The 22,664-nt window shown below is 44.3% G+C and overlaps 1 long non-coding RNA gene across 1 annotated transcript in view; it reads right to left on the bottom strand.

Annotated features, from left to right (window-relative positions):
• Nucleotides 1-19,975: 19,975 nt before the first annotated feature.
• The window catches only part of LOC109547842 (uncharacterized), a 38,695-nt gene continuing 36,006 nt past the window's right edge, over nucleotides 19,976-22,664 (bottom strand). Inside the window, exon 4 of the long non-coding RNA XR_002173782.2 lies at nucleotides 19,976-20,295. This is a non-coding gene — a long non-coding RNA (uncharacterized lncRNA). The remainder of the gene's footprint in view (nucleotides 20,296-22,664) is intronic.

Here is a 22,664-nt window from a genome sequence, read left to right as displayed (position 1 = left end):
ATGGTAATAGATAATACATATATACTAACGTAATAATAATATTATAATAGGTAACATTTAAATTGCATACTCTATGTGCCAACCATTGTACTAAGTCCTTTATATGTATGAAACTCATTTAATCCTCCCACATATGCTGTGAAGTAGGTACTATTATTATGCACCTTTTGTCGAGGATGAAATTGAGATACAGAGAAGTTAAGCAGTTTGCCCAAGGTCACACAACTCATAAGTGACAAAACTAAAATTTTTGGTTCCAAGGAATCTGGTTCAGAATCCAGACTACTTGGCTATTGAACGCCCTTGCTGTTTTCAAAGACTCCGGGGAAAATGGAAGGACAAAAGTATGCATTAAACACTGATCCTACCTGTAGGAGATAGTAACCAGGAGGAGTGCTAAGACACAATAAGATCATAGCCAACCAGGGCAGTGTGATCATGGCTGCCTGGAGGTCTAGGTAGAGCCCGTGTAGGCCTCTTGGCATGCCTGAATTTTCACTCATAATTAGCTTGGGCCATCAATGAAGTCCCTGTTGTAGGTTATGTAAGGAGACCCCACTAACTTAGTGCATTGCTGATAGCTTGTAGCCACAGTTGGTACCTCCTACCACATGGAAGGCTGGATGACAGAATGTGGTTGGATGGGTATAAATCCCCACAAATGATTGAACAAATCACTCAGAGTACACAGCCTATTGAGTGTGAGTTGTGTCATCGCCTCATTGGGGGGTTGTATCATTCACTGGCTGGCCACCTAGTTTTAGTTCCGTGCTGTTTTTCAGTTCAGTGATGTGACATCAGTAGCTCGAAAGTAGCCATGGTGGTAGTATCTACACCACAGAAGTCAGCAAACACTACAAATCAGCACCCCCATCCCCGACCAAGCTTGCTGTTAAACATTCCTCAGCACCCTGGCCCTAGAGATAAGCAGATCTGGTGATTCTCACCTTGTTTCAGCGGACAGGATGCGCTGAGGGGGCTTGGTTGCTGTCTGAAGGAGAAGGAGGTGGTGCTGGGCAAGGTGAGAGTATGTGGGGTTCTGCACCGAGCTAGGCCAGCAATGTGTTTGCTTGTTTTTAATATGAACTTATGTGTAAGACTTTGTGTGAGGACAGTTCTTTTCACATTAAAGCTCTTTTCACAGTTCTTTTTCCAAAGTTCATTAAAAGCAATGGAAAGTGACTAATCTGGTCTAATCTTACATTATGGTCAGGAAGTGGAACTTTTTATAGTTCAGAGCCAGAAAAGTGAAGTGACTTTCTCTAGGTCTCCCAGAGCCTAGTCCACTGCTTTATATGAGGAAGATGACACCATGGCACCCACAGTGGGAGACAGACTCCTGCAGACACTAACAGGGGCTTCCCTCGGCCCCAAGCCTCAGAGACTCTCACTGCTCTGCTCAGATAGGTGTCTTCCCTAGAGCTGCGTCCTCCGTGCCCCTTTGCCCTGGAGATGGAGTGGGCCTCCAGCTGAGCCTTCAGGTGTTTTTCTCCCATAATGAACCCCCTCCTGGTACCTCAGGATGACTTTCTGCTTTTCTGAGCCCATCGTCTCCACTGATGTGAGGCCACGTTGAAAATCTTACCCTCACAAAATGGCTTTAAAACTTGCTCCTGACTTTTGGTTGGGGAGATGTGCTTAAAGCCTTAAAAACAAACAAATCAGCTATTTTATTTTTTATTAAGCAAAGCTAGAAATGGATGTTAGGGCTTGCTGGAGGGCAAGTGGATATGGTGGTGTAGGGGGTACGGTTTAGGGAAGAGTAGAAGGGGGGCAAAGTGGGAAGAGAAGAGGGTATGGAGTGAAAAGATAAAAAGGAACATTTCAAAGAATCATTTTTAGTGGTAAGAAAATTTAACTACGGGTGCCAAGGGGTATACAATTTCCTGAGACTGTAGAAAGTCTTGCCCATTGCTTCCCTCTAGCAAAACCTGATCTCTTGTGCTATCAGTCAGTTGTGCTTTATTTTGTAATCCCAGTTACCCAGAGCCAGTGAGTACATGAATGTGTTGCACAAACACAACTTTGTGGTAACGCCTCAATGAGGAATTCTGTAATATATGTGGTATTAGTTTGCTAGGGCTGCCATAAAGAAAAAGCACAGAGTGGGTGGCTTAAACGGACATTTTCTCACAGTTCTGGAGACTGGAGGCTGAAGTTTAAGATCAAGGTGTGGGCAGGTGTGGTTTCCTCTGAGGTCTTCGCTCCTTGTCTTGCAGGCGGGCACCTTCTTGTTGTGTGCTCACATGGTCCTTCCTCTGTGAGTGCACACATCTGGTGTCTCTGTGTGTCCAGATTTCCTCTTCTTATAAGGACAGCTGGATTGGATTAGGGCCCTTGCTAACAGACTCATTTTAACTTGATATCCTTTCTAAAAACTTATTTCCAAATGCTGTTACATTGGGAGGTAACTCAGATGTCTGAGATAATTCATATTTTGAGGTTGGGACTTTAATATATGAATTCTGGGGCACACAATTGAGCATATAACAAGTGTGTAGGCACTGTTTATCTGATATATGTGCATAGGACCCAGATCACATACTTGGATATTAACAGTGCCCCCTCATTGACACTGAGAGGTTTTATCATCTACACAACTTGACTGCCATGCCTTGGGCTGAGAGCTCATCAGGCGACATGCCTTTACAAAAAAGTCTCACGTTGACTTAAAGATTTTTGGAAGTTTCATCTCTCCTTCAAATTCTCTCTTGTTTTGTTTTCACCAGGAATTTATTTTCCTAGGTGGGATGTCCTCAAGGGACTTTCAATACTAGCAGAAGCTACTGATGTGGAAACAGGTGCACTGGCTGAGTTTGACCAGTCGTAGCAAGGAGAGATCATTGGTCAAGGTAGACAGGGCAGGGGAATGTCAAGTCATCCCCTTCTAAAACATGTATTTAGTACTTTCTCTTGTGCTGTGTCACCCGTTCCTTCATTCTTTCCTGAATCCTGTGATATTTGTCAGGCATCTAAAATGGGCTGGGCAACTGCAGATAGACAGGTGATTAATGTCATCAAGTTCCTGCCAGAATGAGTTTACAGTTCAGCTGTGCTAAATATTAAAGAAAATGGTTCAAATAGACACAATTCTTGCATTTCAAGCAGAGAGGACCCTGAAGGGATCATGACCAGCAATTCTCTTGGACATGGAATAGTGGTTTCATTCAATCTCCAGAAAAAGACTTAAAAGTTTTCTGTAGACTTTTTATGAGCTGAAGTAAAACTACTTCCTGTTTCCCCATACACACACATTCAAATGATTCAGAAGTATGAATTTTAGGTATCCCTTTAGTGACCTAGGTAGTGAAAAATAAACAAGAAAAATCATTATCTATGCATTTCTTGCCCCCTGCCCCATTGGATTATAAATCATTTGAGGATAAGAACTGAGGTATGTACTCTACAGCCCCAAGTGTTCTCTGCACGAAGTGAATACTCAATATATATACTCACTGATTTGACCTGAATCTCCAAGAGGAAAGATAGTTTAACCAAAGGCACTAGAATACTCAAAAATGTCATCACTCTCTGAGACTATGGAAGGAGGAAAGACCTGATTACCCCAGGAAAAAAACCCAAGTGACTATGAGAAAGTCAGCACTCTCCTTACTTCAAGGGCACTAGAGGCCTGTGTTCTTCAAGCAGTGAGTTGGAGAGGAGGGGTTGGCAGTAAATTCCACCTGAATTTCCTACTACCGTTCTAAGGTGTGGACTTGAATAGCCTATAACTTCAGTGTAATTGCTCTGTGGTCTGCTCTCTATAAGTAGTGGCTTATTTGTGGGTAACCCAGGGCTGCCTATGAAACTGCCAGACTCAGAAATTAAATCAATTCAATTCAACAGATATTTATTGTGTAGGTTAAGACAAGAGAACTCTCAAACAGCCTAGATTGTAAGGAGAGAAGAATCTAGGAATCTGGAGCTTAGAAGAAAGTTGGCCTTTGTATGTTGACAATTTCTCTTTTAGTTCTATACACTGGACCGCAAGACAGAGAATAAGTAGAGCTGGGCTGCTAGATGGGAAGATACAGGTCTAGAAAAGTGGAATGCTCCTCATTCCACACTGGTGATTCGATGATTAGTATAATCCAAACATGCACTTGTATTCCCTTGGCTAGTGATAGTTTTAGGTCATAGGTATGTGACCCAGTGCTGGTCAAGAAGAAATGAAAAGAACCAATGCAGGAGGACAGGAAGGGGAGAGGAAGGAAGGTTTCTGGGAAAGGCTAATACTGATAAAATGTTCTTCAATCATTGTTATGTTTCAGATAACAGACACCACTTGAACACTCTAAGCAGAAAAGGATGTAATTTAGAAAATTAGGTGCTTAAAAATCTATGGATGGGCTAGAGGAGAAGGTCCTAGGCTATACCTCCAGCAGTAACCTGCAGAGCCCTGCAGAAACGTCGGCTAGGGTGGCTGCTACCTGTGTCACAGTGGGGAAGCTGGGGGAATCAGGAAGGCACCACAGCAAGTGTAGCTCCAGAACTACACCCTTTATCCATATTTAGGGATCAGGAAACCAGTTCCAGGGCCAGACTGTCCCTGCTTGGTCTGCCTGGGCGAAAATGGATGCCCCACTTCCTGCTTCTCTGTACCCAGGAAGCTGGTGACGGGGCACTGGGACTTCTGCTGATAGTAGAACAAAAGTCCAGTGCCTCCATGACCATGTTTGCCAGGAAACAGCAGGTGAAACAGACCACACTCTCCTCTCACCTCTTAAGAAGGTGCCTCTGATGTGCATTCTTCCATGTGGAGGAGCTCTGCTAGTGCAACCCTCCTGCACTCCCTCCATCCCTTCACACACCCCTTCCCAGGGGAGGTGGAGTGACGTATCTGATTGGTAGATTTGGAAGAAGAAACTTGACATGCATGAACCAGTCCTTCCTTCTCTTTCTTTTGGGAGTAAGTTGCCCACAGGAAGTATGTTTTTCCCTCTGCAGTTCCAGGGACAAGCTTTCCCCTGTGGGGGGGAAGTATGGTCCAGAGTTGCCTGGGATTGGCTGGGTGAATTGGCCTAATGTTGAAGTTCAGAGTTAGGAAGCTCACTTGCCTACAGCTATACTTGCTAATACAGACTTAGCAGAAATAGGGTAATGTTTGGACCTCCATATGCCATCTTTTTCTTTTTTTAGTTCTTCTTATTTCTTTGTTGATTTGGGAATCTGGTGAGGAAACTAGGACTGGAGACATGGAATCAAACTCTCCTTGTGCTACTGAATGACACCAGGCTTGTGGTCTGTCACGATGCCTCCAGTTGTATAACCATCAGCAGTTTTGAAAGCATTTCATCCTATATCTCATGTGATCCTCACAGCAACCTGTTGACAAAGGCAGGACAGAATTTGTTAGCTGAGGAGCTAACGCTGCAACTCTTAGTGCTTCCAACCTTTTCCATATTATGATACACATAGGACATTGCAAAAAATGTGTATATATGTACATACATATATGCATACACATACACACATACTTGTATATACATACACGTGTGTGTATATGTACATATCTCACTATGGAAAAGGGGTGCGGTTGCTGGTGCTGGAGGTGATGAGCCCAGAGATTCTGGTTGCCCTGGGCCTTACCTGGCTACTCCAAGCATTGAGAAGATCAAAATCTCAGCACACCTATAACCCAGTCCCTGTCCACCAGTTGGGAAGTTCTAGCTTAGAGAAGTGTGCTAGCATAAGGCCACAAAGTTAATATACAGAAGTTTGAACCCAGATCCTCTGAATCCAAATCCAAAGAGTGTCAGTGCAGCCTGAAATGGGGGAGGCGTTTGTCACCATCACACGTCCTCACTGTAGCCTACTAGGTCAGACAAGTTTCAAAGGAATGGCTTCTCCATCCACTCTCTGTCTACCAGCCTAATATCTATAAATATCTCAGTAATAAATCTATTTGTAGAATATGCCTACTACATGCCAGGCATATTCTAGGCACTGGGGATACCTCAGTGAACAACACAAGGTCTCCATAATCATAGAGCTTACATTCTACTAGAATCTTCTGTAAGTTCCATTTCGGGTTTCTTTAAATTAGAGCGAGAACTTAAAGACACGAGGCAATCTGAGTACAGACTTATCCTAAGATGTTTAGGACTTTTTCCCAGCCTTTTCCACATGTCGTTCCCATACCACTTCAACAGGGATTTTGTGTGTGTGACTTGTCCTCGTCAAGCCTTTCCAAAGTACACAGCGTCATTTGTCACAGGAACAAAACCTCTTTTTGCACTCGCATTTCATTGGTTTTCATAATAATTAAATTATATAATCAGAGTTTCAAGAACAACAGGCAGAAATGGGTTTGGGAACAGATAGCACCGACCCTGGTGAGCACACAGCTCAATTTGTGGCCCCAGAAGTCCCTGAGAGGACCTCTACTACCTGAGTATCTGGAACGCCATGGACACTTGTGGGCTTATAGAGGGAACAGCGTCCGTTAACCTGGTGACTTGTCAGGTGGAGGTCAGTTTTAAGAGCTTCTGCCACACTGATTCACTATCTTCCCCAGACTGTATGCATATTGAACTTTGAGAGTAGCTTATGCCAGTCTTTTATTGAAGGGCTCAAGTACTTATTCCAAAGCTTTACAAAGGTGGGGGAGACCAGGATTTGTACTTTTGTTTAGCTAGGTTTTGTTTTGTGTTTTTGTTTTTTAATAAAATTTCTAAAGGGAAAAATATGCCTCTGTGTTGCCTTTTGTGTGATACCTCATGATATGTGAGATGTTCTTTTCTCCACAATCCTCCCTTATGTATCTCCCCAGTCAGGAGTCCCAGCCCCTTCCTCAGATACCACTTCTTCCCTCAGGATAATGCAGCCCCAGTGCCAGTCTTTTCTTGTGCCTTACAGGTCCTGTCTCTCAGGCACCAAGTGAGTATCACTGCATTTTCCCTTAGCTCAGGCTTCTGCAGGCTCTGTAGGGGGGAAGAGGTGAACTCCGGTATGTGATTGGTACCAGAGGAGGGTAAAAGAGTAGAAGCAGGGGAAGACTAGCTTCTTTCCATCTGGAGGCAAATGTAAATCACTAGCCCCAAAATGCAGATTTCTTCAGAAAATCACCCAGTCTGGTCTTCTTTATTTTGCATTAGAAATTTATATTTATTTTATCATTATGGCTTGGCCCTGATTTTCCTGGCCTGGATTTCATGCAAATGAGTGCCCCCTTTAATGGATTTTATAGCTTATAATGTGTAAAAGATAGCCATTAAAAAAAAAAAAGAGTACCCCCTTTACTGAAAATGCCCCTTGCAGGCTCATTCAGGACATGTGGTACTGTGTTCAAATAGCATATCTCTGATGTGCAAGTTTCTCCCCATGAGTAGAGGTGGTGTATTCAGTCCATCCTCTATAATAGAACACCTGCTCTATGGGAGAGCCAGTTGCCCTCCCGTTTGTAAAGGGATAGGAAGAGAGTATGTGCCCATATGTATATACTGACAACAGCACACCAGAAAGAGCAAGCCATATCAGAAACAAACAGGCAATAATACTGATAAGTCAATGATAAAGATCGTTCAGTGTCCCACAGGGCTCCTAAATTGACAGTGAGATGATAGAGATTATTTAATCCAACTTGTTTATGTGGCAAATACAGAGACACTTGAGTGAAATGACTTGCAATAGACAGAGCTAGCCTGAGGCAAAGCTGGGGTAAGAATTCACTGACCTTTAGTCATTCATTGCATCTCCTATACCTGCTGTTCTCAAAGTGTGGTCCATAGACCTCTGAGGAATCCCTGTGACACTTCCTAGGTGTTCATGAAGTTAAAACTATCTTCATAATAATATTACAACATTTGTTGCCCTTTTCACCTTACTGACATTTGCACTGAAGGTGCAAAAGCAGTGGTGGGTAAAATTCCTACCATCTGAGCATGAATCAAGCAGGCACCAAGTTGTAGTAGTCATCATTGCCACACACTTGCAGTAAAAACAAATGCCAGTTTCATCTAAGAATGTCCTTGATGAAGCAGTAAAAATGATTAATCTTATTAAATATTGACACTCTTCACAACATTCTGTGTAATAAAAGTTGGCGGTATGCAAAAAGTACTTTCATTGCATTCTGAAGTGTGATGGTTGTCTCTAGGGAAAGCACTTAGGCAATGGAACTGTGAGTTTGTGAGTAGAAATAGCCATTGTTTTCATCGAACATCTTTTCTTTTTTTTTCCTTGCTTGAAAGACTAAAAGGCCAAGAATGCTTTTTCAGGCTGGGTGTTCGGCAGCTGTTTTCTCAACATGAACAAAGGGGGCCTCTGTCACTTCAAGGAAAACAAGTGATAGTATTTATTGCCGATGATAAAATTTGAGCTTACAAGCAAAAACTAGAATTTTGGAAAACTTGTATTCACCACTGTGGAGCTTGACAGCTTCCCCAAACTTAAGGATTTTTCCATAGAGATCAATGGTGATACTTACGAATGTGATTCTTTGATATTATATGATGAAATGGGTCAACATTTAGAACGTCTCCATAACTCAGTGAAGCAGCATTTTACAATGACCTCTGCGTGGTATTACAAAACCATACGTGGGTAAAATATTCCTTCAAGGCGCACAATAGGCCAAATGGATTTTAATGTAACAGAACACTAGAAGTTCATTGGTATGCTTTCAGATTCCACATTGCAACTAATCTTTGAGAAACTTGTTACGTTTTGGTGCAGTATCAAAAAAGAATATCCACAATTATCTAAAAAGACTATTGAATACTCTGTTTTTCCAGCTCCATATCTGTGTAAAGCCAGATTTTCTTCACATGCTTCAACCAAAACAACATATTGCAACACTGACTGTCTATTAATCCAGACCTTTAAAAAATTTGCAAAAATGTAAAACAATGTCACTTTTCTAATTTTCTTTGTTTTAAAAGTTTTTTTAATGAGAATATGTAATTTATGTTAACATGTAGTGGATTTATTGTTATTTTAAGTTAATTAATAAAGATTTTAGATTTTCTATCAATAGATATAACCTACATAAAATTTAAGAGTAAAAGTGTCCTGAGACTAAAAGGTTTGAGAGCCGCTACATTTCACCATGCTGCCTTCCAGAAAGTGGGCTGGAGGATGTACTTCCTTCCCCTTTACCCAAATAAATCAATGCTATTGCTGTTTTATTTTTAAATCCAACGTGCCCTCTTCCTCCAAAACTGTTAAAAAGTAAACGGCAAAAGTGCTGCAAATACCTGAAACCAAAGGACCCAAAACAATGAGAGAAGGCAAAAGAGTGAATAAAGGAGTTTCTCCAAAGCCTGAAAGGCTGACCAAGCACCACCTCCCCTCTGGCAGCCTGGCAGGAGTTGCCTATTTCTTCTTTTTTTTTTAAAATTAATTAATTTATTTATTTTTGGCTGCATTGTGTCTTCGTTGCTGCATGCGGGCTTTCTCCAGTTGCGGCCAGCGGGGGCTGCTGTTCATTGCGGAGCACCGGCTTCTCATTGCGGTGGCTTCTCGTTGTGGAGCATGGGCTCTAGGCGCGCGGGCTCAGTAGTTGTGGCTCGCGGGCTCTAGAGCACAGGCTCAATAGCTGTAGTGCACGGCTTAATTGCTCCGCGGCATGTGAGATCTTCCCGGACCAGGGCTCGAACCCATGTCCCCTGCATTGGCAGGCGGATTCTTAACCACTGTGCCACCAGGGAAGCCCCGCCTATTTCTTTTTGCTTCACTGGACTAATCTTACATCCATCCACCCTCTCCCACCCCTTAAGTCTCAGCCCTGTCCTGGAACACTAGTGTTCTCTGGGGCCTTAAAACATAAATGGCCTTATTAAAGCTTTGGGCTGACACTCACCCCCAGGCCCCTCCTTTCTTGTGTCCCCTCTGGGATGACAGTGCAGGGAAGGGTTCTCTCAGATCGAGCCTCCACCAGCTTGCTGTCTTCAGGCTCAGGGCTGAGATGGAAAGGGCAGGGCTCTGTTTGTGGACTGAAAAGGAAATGTAAATCTCTCACAGGCCATGTGCCAGAAGCTGCCAGAAGACCATTTCCCTGTTAGTAAACAGGGCCACCGGGGCCATCCTTCTCTCTTTTAATAACCTGTGGGACACCTATTGATTGCACATGCTGGTCCCTCATAAATTAGAAGAAGGATGGCTTCCGGTTGCTCAGGAGCTGTGTGGCTGGAGAAATTGCTCACTAATACTTCGTGCTCATAGAGCACAGTGCATCGCACCACAGAAACAGGTGCTGAGAACACATGGGAATCAACTCCAGTGGCTGCGGAGGCTTAGGGGCGTGCTGCAGACCTTAATTAGGCTGTTTCTTGTGCTCCTGCTGGAGACCTACAGACACACTGATTGCATGCCTCCTGCTACAGCACGCTCTTCAAATGGGAGGGGGCACCAAAATCTGGTGGGTAGGAGACAGGCCTGCTCCCATCTTTACCTCCTCACCAGTATGGGAGCCAGCAAGTAGGAAGGAATGTTCATGTCTTGTGCTGTGGTGGAAAGAGCACCGAGTTAGGAACCAGAAGACACTTTCTAAACTCCTGTTTCAACCATTTACAGCTCCGTGATCTTGGGCAAGTCCCTCAATCTCCCTGAATCTCAACATCTCATCTGGAAAGTGGAGAAAGTAATAATACCTAAGAAAATAAGCCTGCCTGATGTGCTCTCAGTAAACGAGTATACATTGCTAACACTGAATTCGAATCAGTTAAAAGACATGGCGGCGACAGGTACAGGACTGAAACGATTTCTTTCTCCCACTTCCAAAACCTGGCATCAGGAACTTTCCATCATTATCCTTAGCCAACACCTTGCTCTTAAGTAAGAAGTGAGGCCATGGAACTCATAGCTTGATAAGTGGGAAATGTTTCTCTCATCCTTCTGTCTTCCTGTGCCCCTCCTGACTTGGCTTCCAGGTTTAAAATTCACTTCACAGGGACCTCTCTAAAGTGGATAGCAAACACAGAAAAACATGCCAACTTATCTCACCATTCTACTGAAAAACTTGACACCCACATGCCTATTCTTGGCAGAACCTTCAGAGTTTCCCTGACTTTAAGGCTCTGGGTAATTGTGTCCACTTAATGCTTTTCCAAAATGAGTAGCACTCTCCCTGCAGTTCTACCATGGTCCCTTTTGCCATTGCTAATTAAAATGGACCAGAAGGACAGTGTGTATAACCGTGTTTTCCTACCCCTTCCCCTGGTCCCGGAAATGAAATCTGCTGTTCTGGGACAAAGTGTGTAGTGGGTTGGATGGTACCCAACCCCCCACCCCCACCCCCACCAAATATGTCCACATCTTGGAACCTATGAATGTGACCTTACTTGAAAAAAGGGTCTGTGTAGATGTAATTAAATGAAGGATCTTGAGATGAGATCATCCTGGATTACCTGCGTGGGCCCTAAATCTCCGGTGCAAAGTGTCCTTATGAGAGACAAGAGGAGAAGAAACAGACCTGGAGGAGAAGTCTATGTGAAGATGGAAGCAGAGTGATGTGGCCACGAGTCAAGGGATTCTCAGGCCACTAGAAGCTGAGAGAGGCGAGAAAGTATTATCCACTAGAGCCTTTGGAGGGCGTGTGGCCTAGCTGACACTTTGATTTCAGACTTCTGGCCTCCAGAGCTGTGAGAGAATAAATTCTGTTGTTTGAAGCCATCTAGTTTTGTTACAGAAGCTCCAGGAAGCTACTACAAGTGTGCTCCCTGGGGATGGACCCCAGCTCAGGTTCTTCAACAGGAGGTGTTTCCTCCCCCTATGAGAAGATCTGTCTGAGAACAGCCTCAGATGGCCCGGTCAGCAGCCAACTCTCAGAAAGTCCAAACCCCCATCTGGGGCTGTGGCCAAGCATCTGCATGGGAGAACGCATCCTGGGGTATTTTCAGCAACCATTGGTGGGCAAGGCATAGGGGAAACGGCCTGAATTTTGGAAATAGACCTCGGTTTAAAGCTCAACGTCACTATTGGCTCTGTGCCTCTAGACAAACTACTTGCCTCCTTTGTGCTTCAAGTTCCTCATGTATAAAATGAGGAAAATAATGCCTACCTCGTAGGCAGGAACGGATCCAGGATGTGAGGCATGCATAAGTTTAGGGACCCTTTCAAAAAAAAGAATCCAGAGTTTCAATGAGGAGTGGGGCCTTGAAAGGGCCTTGTGTTAGTGAGGGGCCCTGAGGCTTAAACTAAGCCTGCCTTTGGTCACAGGGTGTTCTGAGGATTATAGAAGAAAACATGAAGCCCTACGCAGTGCCTGGCTTCTAGTGGGTGCTATGTGAGAGCTAAAGCTGTCTGGATAAAGACTTGAACACTAAGTGTCTCCTGAAAGGTACATAGATATGTTTGCAATGTGTAGAAAAGTGTCTGGTAGGATACATTCCGTGGCACGTTGCTAGCTGTTGCCTTGGTAGCCATTTTCCCTTTCTTTTCCATAACAGAAAACTGACTTTTGAGGGGATGGCCATGTACTCAGCTAAAGCCTAGCTTCCCAAGTATCTCTTGCAGCAAGGTGTATTTATGAGACTAAGTTCCGGCCAAAGAAGTCTAAGCAGAGAGGTGTAAGAGACTTCTATAAAATCTTCTTATGGGAGAGTGACATGAGTTGAATTGTGGACCCTTGCAAATTCATATGCTGAAGTCTTAATTCCCAGTATCTCAGAATATGGCCTTATTTGGAAATAGGGTCCTTGCAGATATAATTAATTGAGATGAGTTCACTAGGGTGGGTTGTAATTTAATATGAATGGTGTCCTTATAAAAATGGAAAATTTTAACATAGACACACACACATTGGGAGAATGCCATGTGAAGATCAAGTCAGAGAATGCAGTGATGCTTCCAAAGGCCAGGGACAACAGATTGCCAGCAAATTGCCAGAAGAAAGGAGAGAAGCATGTAATATGTTTTTTCTTATAGCTCTCAGAAGGAACCAACCCTGCTGACACCTTGATTTCAGACTTTTAGCTTCCAGGACTATGAGTTAATAAATAGATTTCTGTGGTGTAAGCCACTCAGTTTGTGGTACTTTGTTACAGCAGCCCTAGCAAACTAATACAGAGAGATACTCCCTTCTTCACCACTTTTCCATTCTGCTGCCTGGAATGCAGATAAGAGGGCAGAGCCTCCATTAGCCATCTTGGCCTTGAGAATGAGAACTACATTCACAGATGGTAGATCAGAGAGCTAGCAGCCTGGGACCCTAAAAACTTCATGGAGCTACCAGACTAGCCCTGGACTGCCTACCTTTGGGCTTACTTTCCTGAAAAATGAATAAACCTGAAATTTTGTTGTTATTGTTTTGTTTTTTTGTTTTTTGAACCATAGCTGAGCATAATCTTATACACACAATTTTGATAAATTAGTTACTCTTTGGAGAGATGACTAGGATTAGGTATCAGTGATAGGGAAATTTTAGCTTTATCTGTAATGTCTTAATTTTTATATCAAGAATATATTCATGTATTCTTCCGTAATTAAAAATATATTTCTTTTATAATAAATTATAAGGAAAAAAAGAGGGATGAGAACCTATAGATAAAAGAGACCAAGAAATACACCAACCAATTGCAATGTGTGACCCTTATTTGGCTCCTGATTTAAACAAAAATATTTTTTTAAATTATTTTAGATAATTGAGGGAATTTTAATATTAATTGGATATTTGATATTAAGGACTTACTGTTAATTTTTCTGTATGCTAATAATATTGTACTTATGTATTAAAAACGTCCTTCCTTATCTTTTAGAATCTAAAACAGCGCGGCTCAGCTTCAGCGCCATTGTTACTTTGAGCCAGACAGTTCTTTGTGGTGGGGTGTTCTCTTGTATGTCGTAGGATGTTTGCCAGCATCTTTGGATTTTACCCACTAAATGTCAGTAGCACCCCCCCCACACACACGTTGTGACAATCAGTAATTGTCTCCACACATGGCCAGATGTCCCCGGGGTGGGGTGAGGGGCAAATGGCACTGGGTTGAGAACTACTACCATAAAATTGAGAGATATTTACTGAAATATTTATGGGTGAGGTGATTGGATGTTTGGGTTTTGCTTCCAGATAATCCAGGTGATGGTGTGGGTAAAGTGTCCCACAGTAAAAAGTTTAAAATATATTTTAAAAAATTGAGTCTATTTAGACTTCTCTTTCTATCAAATGGTGGACTCAATATTTTAAAATATTTTCTTACAATGAAATCTGAATATATTGGACTTAATATGGTAGATATTTACCTTTCTTCGTCACAGATTTTTGTCTCACGTCTCCTACATGACCATTAAAATGCAAGGCTCTGGGTTCCAGGTCTGACTGTGGGCAGGGCGCCGTCCCTCCCCAGCACTCTCTCCCACATGCTAGCTCAGCTCCACTCTGCTGCTTTTTTACCCAGAGGCTCCTCTTGGGCCCTACTTCTCTTACCCGGTGACCTAACTCCTGAGGCCTGCCTCCCAGCTCTGCGCTGTGGACCTCCTCCCCTAGTCCTTAAGCTCTAGCCCAGAGCGGGCGCATTTAGAGCCGGATTCATTAGGGCCTTGCTGCCTTGCCCGTCCCTCAGAGAGTCCAGCCCGTTAGCTTCTGGCTGACTGTTTGCAGAAACCTTGTGCCCTGCCAGCACCAGGCCAGCACACTCCCTTCATACACGCACCACACCTACACCCATATTCTGCACCTGCTGCTTCGCTTGGCCACCTGCTCAGGATGCTCTTAGGCCTCCGTGCTGCGCATGCTCCCCTGGTGCCTCTGCTGAGACTGACTTTCAGGCCCACTTGGTCCTCTCAAGGCCCTGAGCTTTCTGCGGTTTAGGCAGGACCCCCTCACGACGTCGGCTAAGAGTTACCACCCGAGTCCACCAGGGGTCAGTCGGAGTGTCGGTAGGAGCAGGGGCCTCTGAGCTGGAGCCACTGGGGGTTGAAAGTTCTCTGCTGAGGGGCTATGCAGTTGGCCCTCTGGGGCCTTGGTGGGGCTGCAGGCTCAGCTCCCCACCCGAGGTCTGAGGGGCAGTAGGCTCTGTTTGTGAGATGCCCAGGAGCCTATCCGCGGCTGAGACACCTCCATCAGCCCGAAGCGGGTGGAAACAGCTGGGGCACCGAGTAAACTGGGACTGCAGACAGTCTTCAGACAGAGCAGGGTGCAGCGTGGGGTACGATGGGCCTGGCTCTATTTACACAGATACTGTTCCAACCACAACTGACAGCTTTCAGACGTGGGCGGTATCTATCTGGTGGAAGGATCTTTGAGGTGAGAGCGTGGCAGGGGGCCTGAGCACCCCCACTTCCTCTGCCTTTCTGAGTATACTGTTGTCAAGCTACTAATCCTGGTTCTGCTCCATTTTTGTGCCCCTTAAAGGAGTAGAATGAGGTGAAATCTGGCCACCTACTTGCCTGGGAGGCAGTCATGGCCGCTGGTGAGTTTCCAGTGCTTTGAGAGCTGTGGGTGGCTTTATGTGAGGAGTCATTTCCCTCCCCTTCATAGAAACCGGATGATGTGTGGGTTTACAGCAGGGCTTAGGATCGGAGAGCCCTGGGTTCAAATCCCGGGTCCTCTATTTATTAGCTGTGTGAAACAGGAGGCAAGGTGCTCAACATTTCTGTGCCTCACCTTCCCCGTATGTGAAATGAGGATAATCCTGCCTGCTTCATGGGTTGTTGTCTATTAAATGAATTTATATGTGTGTATATATATATATATCAAATATATACTTGTATATATTATGTACGCATATAATGCAAAGGCAGGACAGGACAGAGTAATGTGACGTTTCATGTCAGAGAGGTGGGATTGTTCTCAGTCTACACAAGTGGCTCTTCCTTTCCGCAGTCTCAGTAGACACCTACCTATGATATTTGAGGGGTCAATAATACTGCCTGTGCCCATTACCATAGCTCTCCCTAACAACAGCTACAGTTTATTGCGAGCCTGATCATGTATAGATAGAGACCCTATTCATCCTTGGCCCTTTTGTCAAGCAAGTGAAGTAGACCCAGCAGGAAGATTGCTGACTGGCAAGGGCGGGCAGGGGAGAGCCATTTAAGATTCTGGAGGAAGAGCATTATTGAAATAATCAAATATAGGCACAGTAGGACTACTGTTATTTGAGGGTGGAGGCCTGCTGATTACTCAGAGGTGTTTGAGGTTAGGGCTCACCAGCAGCAGAGCTCCTAGCCTCTGTTTGTGGAAACTTGTTTTTGCCTACACACCATCCCCTCCCCCTTCCTCAATACCAAAGGGTCCTTTGGGAACCACCCGTCTTCCACTCTTTCCATGTAGTTCAGGTGGGGATGACCTCACCCCACCACGCCCACTCTGCTTCTAGGGCAGGTATATGACCCAGACTTGGCCAACCACAGTCACAGTGATTGGTTGAGGAGGAAGTCCTTTGTCCAGGGAGGGTCAATGAGAGTCAGCACTTATGCTGAAAGAGGCACTCTTTTTCCACTGGAGTTGCTAAGCTGAGAAGACGTAAGCCAAAGCCAGTGGTGGCCACCTTCGCCACTGCATGGGCAGAGTCTACCTGAGAATAAAGACAGCAGAGGGAGAGGGCAGATCCAAGAGACAGAGTCACGTAGAGTTCTTGTTGCCCTTGCTGAGCACCTGAAACTAGCCATTCCTGAAGCTGTCAAGTTTTAAATTACATGAGCTAACATATTGCCTTTGAAAAGACAGCCTGAACTAGGTTTTTGTTAATGGCAACCAAAGAGGTTCTGACTAATTCATCTTTCTATTTACTTTTATTTTGATGAAAAATTTGCCATTTTTTACATTGTGGCGTAAAAAGAGAAGTCTGACATGTTTGACAACATACTTTCGACAGTTCTATCTATTTCTGACAAGGACATGCTGGGAAGTTGTGGGAACACATCCCCTGTGTCCGTCCCCCTCCTTTCTGAGTACACTTTTATTCAGAGCTACATAAGTGTATGCTAATGACCTTACGATGATGACAATCAGATCTGCGCTCCAAGAAGATTATAGCAGAGTCATGAGTAAGATTAGCGTAGGGAGAGACAAGAAGCAAAAAGTCTACCCAGGAGGCCAATCTGATGATTCAAATGAGAAGTGATAAGGATCTTTATGAGGTGGTAGCCACAGAAATGGAAAGGAGAGAGCCTGCAGAGGTGGGATTGTCATGGGTTTGCAATATGTTAGAGGGTAGAAGAGTCAAAATAAAATGTTTTCATCTGCAAGGCCTGACCACCCTGTTTTGTACTTATCTCATAGCTCTTCCTCTTGCCCTGTCTGCCCAGCTACACTAGACTTTGTGCTGACTGTGCCCTCTGCTCAGGACACTCTTACCCCAGATAGATCGTGGTTCATTTCTTCACTTCCTTCAAGGCCTCTGCGCAGCTGGCAGTACATCAGAAAGGCTTCCCTGAACTTCCCCTCGAGCTGTTTATTTTTACAACCCCCATCCTAGCACTCCTTATACCTGCGTAATTTTTCTCCATAGTATTCAGCCCCTCATTGACTGTGTGTGTGTGTATATATATATATATATATTTCTTTTCTGTCTTTCTTGACTAGAATGCAAGCTCCACGAAGGCTTGGTGACTTCTGTTCACTGCCAAGTCCCCAGAACCTAGAACAGAATCTGGCACAAAGTAGATACTCAACAAATACGAGTAAAGAAATCTTGAACAACTGGGACAGTGATGTGGCATTGACAAAAACAGAAACACTGGGAGAGGAGTGGGGCCAGGGTTGGTGGAGTGGAGGAGTGAGGTGGTGAGTTAGTTCAGAGCCCATGGAATTTAAGTTTAGATGTGCAAACAGCACTATCAGGCGGGTGGCCCAAGTGCTGATCGGTCTGGCACTCTGGGAATTAAGCATTAAAGGCTGGTGGAAGCTCTGGCGTCAGTGAAATTCCTGAGGAGACCATGGAGAGAGAGACCAGACATGGGTTCAGAGCCCTAGGGAAAGCCTACGGTGACCAACTAGTCCTAGGGTGCCCAGCACTTTCCTGGGTTAAAAACTGGAAATCTAGCTTGGGAACCGCCTGAGTGTCAGGCAAATTGAGAAGGGCCTAAGAAGGCCCTTCCACTGAGGTAGAAGGAGGGGAAGGACTGGTTGGAAAAGGCAGAGGAAAAGCAGCCTGGAGCTTCCTCACAGAACCCAAGGAAGGGGAGGGCTCTGATAAGGACATGTCTCCACTCCTTTCTCTCCTCCCCCGAGACCAGTTTGGTTCTAACTTTCTGAGCCCAGGAAGGCTGAGTTACCTCTGAGCTTCCCCCGACCCCACCTCCCAGCAGCAGTTGATGGCTTCCTGGGAAGCCTGGCAGTTGGTTTAGTTCCAGGGCCAGGCCCCAGACCAACTGGAGCAAGAGTGAAGCTTTAAATTCTGGTGTCTGGGATCTTAAGTGATACCCTGGGTAAGGGGTTCTCAGTCAGTGATCATTTTCTGCTTGTCCCAAAGTAGAGTTTAAGAGGGTAAACAACTCTGCATTTGCCTAGCCACTGGGGCTAAAGAAACAGGAAGTTGCCTCTTCTCTCGTAAACAACACCAGCCAAGATTAGCAGCACTTGTAAGGTGCTAGCTCTTAGCAGTGGGCACTGAGTTGAACCCAGGACTAACTTTCAAGTGAGGGAAATGATTGCTGGGTAGATAGAAATTCAAAAAAATCCTAAGGGATTTTTTTTTTTTTTTTCACGGTATGCGGGCCTCTCACTGTTGTGGCCTCTCCCGTTGCGGAGCACAGGCTTCGGACGCTCAGGGTCAGCGGCCATGGTTCATGGGCCCAGCCGCTCCGCGGCACGTGGAATCCTCCCGGACCGGGGCACGAACCTGCGTCCCCTGCATCGGCAGGCGGACTCTCAGCCACTGCGCCACCAGGGAAGCCCCTAAGGGACATTTTCAAACCTCTTTCTGAACTTGGTAGTTCTTGGAATAAGTCTTGAACTAAGTATTTGGAATCTTGGTTATTCTAAAGAGCAGATGAGACAATAAATTATAAAGTACCTCAAGATGTGTAATTTAATTCCATAATTAAAAGTGTATAATTATTTTAAATAATTACACAAATACAAGGTCTTATCACTAGGTCTCATTTGAAATGAAAGAACTGTCAATATGTGATCTGTAGAAAACATGGTCCCTGTCCTCAGAGAATGCTATGGCTTACCTATAGAGTCAGTACATATTCCCAGCTCATGATAAGAACTTAACTATATTTACTAACTGATATTTAAGGAAGTAGAAGTAAATGTTGTGTCAACTCCCCGACTCTCTCACCCCTTCCCAGCTCCCTACAATATTCACATCCACCTTCCCAATGAGCATGGAGAAAAGGCCAGAGTGTGGCCATATTTCCAGCCATCTTTCTTCACCCACAGACCTGTTCTGGGAAGAAAGGGTCAGGAATGTGGCAAGCCTGAGTTTAAATACATTGCCTAGAAATTTAATTCAGTAAGTGTTTACAGGCCATCTACTTGAAGACTAATGCTGCATTGGGCCCTTTGGAGATCTAAAAGAAGGTCCCTGCCCTTAATCTCACTGGAGTGAAAAACTCCAAAAAAGTCCCCCAAATGAGATCCTGTGTTATTAAGTGCCAGTGTTAGTTGTAAGTGTGAAAAAATTCTGGAAAAGGGAAACATTAATATTTTAAGCAGACTTTATATTTCGTGGAGGCTAGGCCACGAACTGGACAGCCTGTCAAGAGAAGGAAACTTGATGAGTCAGGGTGTAGTAAAATGAATAAGTATGGCAGTTGGAAAAACAGTGACAAGACTTTCTGCTGAGATCTAGCTTGAGAAGGAAGGGGGAAATGCTTCATCATTCCTTTAAAAATATGGATAGCTTTCAGTAGTATAAAAAAACCCCATGGCTCTTAAGAAGTTAAAGGGCTTAAATGAAGACACCTCCATACCCTGGGACTTGAGCAGATAACCTGGCACTTAGGCATTTAAAACCCCAGGTCTCTCTGGAATGTGAAAGCCCACTGTGCTGGGAAGAAGCACTAGCAACTGGTCGATACAGCTTTATAAATTCATCAGGATAGGAGAGGTTATGCTATGGTAACAATGAACCTCTAAATCTCAGTGTCTTGATACAATAAACATTTATTTCTTGCTCATGTTACATGTCCAATACAGATAACAGTGCAGTGGGGTGAGCTCTATTCCATATAATCTTCCAGGGACCCAGGCTGATGGAGATTCCCCATCTTGGAATGTTACCATCTTATCATATGGCTTCCAGGGTTGCTGTAGCAGGGGAAAGAAATCTGCAGTATCACGCAAGATGTTTAAATGACCCAAGTCTGTAGGTGGCTTATATCACTTCTACCAACATGCAGTTGGTGAAAACCCAACCATAAGCGAAAGGAACAATGGGATATATCAACTTCCTTTGTGCCCTGAAAGAGGAAAAGTGAAATAGGATTTAGTAAACACACTGCGTTATATTCATCATGACCTATGATGTAAAGAATCTTACTCTATTGATAATAGCTAACACATATTTTGCTAATCCTTATAATAATCCTGTGAGGTAGCTTTTATTGTTATCTCCATTTTAAAGATGAGGGACGTGAAGGAAAGAGGAGTTAAATCACTTACTCAAGATCCCACAGCCAGTAACTTAGCACAATAGAGTTTCAAACTCAAGTAGTTTTTCTCCAGAGTTCACACTCTTAACCATTATGCTATACTACCTTTGTCATTGATTTAGTTAAATCGGAAGTCAAATCATGGCCCCATGTACTCTGAACCTCTCACACTGGGGTATAGAAAGCTTCTAGCAATAGTGCTAAGCTTGACTCTCAGCAGGCCCCCTTGCCAGTATTGCCATAGCATCCGTAGCATAACTCTACTCACAGTGTTTTTGACCTGCCTATCTTGGCCTTCTATCTGTTCTAAGGGATGTGGCTGAGAACTTAATGGTGTATAAACTGTATAGGTAGGTGCTGTTTCTAAATGCAACACATTCTTGCATAGGCATCAGCAATTGTCAAAGGCATTGTGTCCTCTATTTCTGTCCTTGGGTGAGGCATTCTTGTTCCCCTGTTCTTAAGTGCTCTCCAGCATAAGTTCTTTTCATTCTTTGTAGAACAGAGGTTAAGTGAACTATATTTTTCTTCTAAATCAATGTAATGGAGCAGCTTATGTACAGCCAAGTGGTGGCGGAGACACTGGCAACTGGCCCTGAGCATGGCTGAGTAATGGTGTACTAGGAATCCAAGTTATCTCAAGCCTCAGACTTATTCAGGTTTGCTTATGTAACCCACGTGTCCAAGGTTAGACCAGCCTGGAAGCAACATTAGGGCTATAATTTCAATTACGTCCACATTTTAAACCTAATATGAGCTGGAATTTTGTTCACTGCCATATGGTGAGCATCTAGAGCAGTACCTGGCATATAATAGACATTCAATAAATGTTTGTTGAGTGAATTTGTTGACTAAATTCTGATCCTCTTTGGAGACACTGGTGTACTGGGAGAGCATTGACTTTAGAATCAAATAGACTTGGGTTCAAATCTTACAAGCTATGTGACCCCTTGTAAGTTATTTTTTCTCCCTAACTTCATCCTTCCTCATCAATAAATGAGGCTAACATTACCTACCTCTTAGATAGCTATGAGAATTAAATGTTTTAATTCATGTCAAATACTCAATACACTGTAGCTAGGTATGGCTTCTGTCCTTACCAGAAAAATTCCTGGAAATCCAGCTGTTCCTCAACGTTCCTCTTAAACATTTCTGAGTCTTCAGGGGTACCTTAGGTACGTTCACAAGTAAGTCTTCTTGGCTACAGAATCCCACTCCTCTCTTGGGTTCCCCATCAGCTTCCACCTCCTCTGCTCTGGTTTCTTTTGGTCTTGTCTGATGCTGAGTTCTCCACTGCCATTTTGCAGTGCCCACCATGTAGGGTGCTAATATCTGAGCTGATACACTGCCTCCTACTGGAAGCCAATGATGTCAACACTGAGTCAACAGCACTGAGGCCACTGCTGCTGCTGCCACCCCCTGAAGCTTTCACCAAAGGCACCATCATTGCCCGTTAAAGTCACCGTGTGCTTCTCTGCTAGGCCACCTCACTGGGCTGTTGCTTCCAAGGACAAGAATCCCCCTGCTGAAGCAGGAAGCATGCTTAGGCTGTTCCTATTACCCTGGTCCCAAATGACTCTGCAGATTGAGGAGTATTCCTGATCCACACTCCTTTCCCCATGTCCCCATTGTGTTGTTTGTGCACCCCAATATCTCACAGAAATTTTCTGTGACTGTGCCTACCTCAGTTCTCCACCACCCCAGGCCCATCCCGGGACTTGGTCACATCCATAGCCTGCTGGGTGGGAACAATCTGAGCGGCACACACCAACTGTTACTCAAAACCAGTCCTTCCCCCACAAGTCATCTGTGGCAGCTCGTGTCTACCAGTTTCTTCCTCTCCTAGAAAGAGTCCTTCCTTGGTGGTTCCTGGGTCCCTCATACAAATAGGTTCCTGACAGGCCTCCCCACTGGCTCTCTAGACCAGCCCTGACAGGTCTGAGCCCCAGAATAAATATGGCTGTCTCCAGCCCAGATCCTCGCCACTTTTAAAAGGGGAAAAATCGACAGTAAAGGTTAAAACATAACTTTCTTGGGACCATCAGAGCTGATCAACAGAAACTTAATACTGAGATTTCAAAATAAGGACTTCTTGGATAAACATTAGAAAAACAAAGGGGGCACTGATTGAGATGATTTGGTAAAAAAGTCCTAACCTTTAACAGATGGGCGAAATT

Source organism: Tursiops truncatus, chromosome 2 (assembly GCF_011762595.2).
Source record: "Tursiops truncatus isolate mTurTru1 chromosome 2, mTurTru1.mat.Y, whole genome shotgun sequence".
Taxonomy (NCBI): domain Eukaryota; kingdom Metazoa; phylum Chordata; class Mammalia; order Artiodactyla; family Delphinidae; genus Tursiops; species Tursiops truncatus.
The sequence above is the reverse complement of the archived record's forward strand: the minus strand, read 5'-3'. Positions and strand labels throughout refer to the sequence as shown.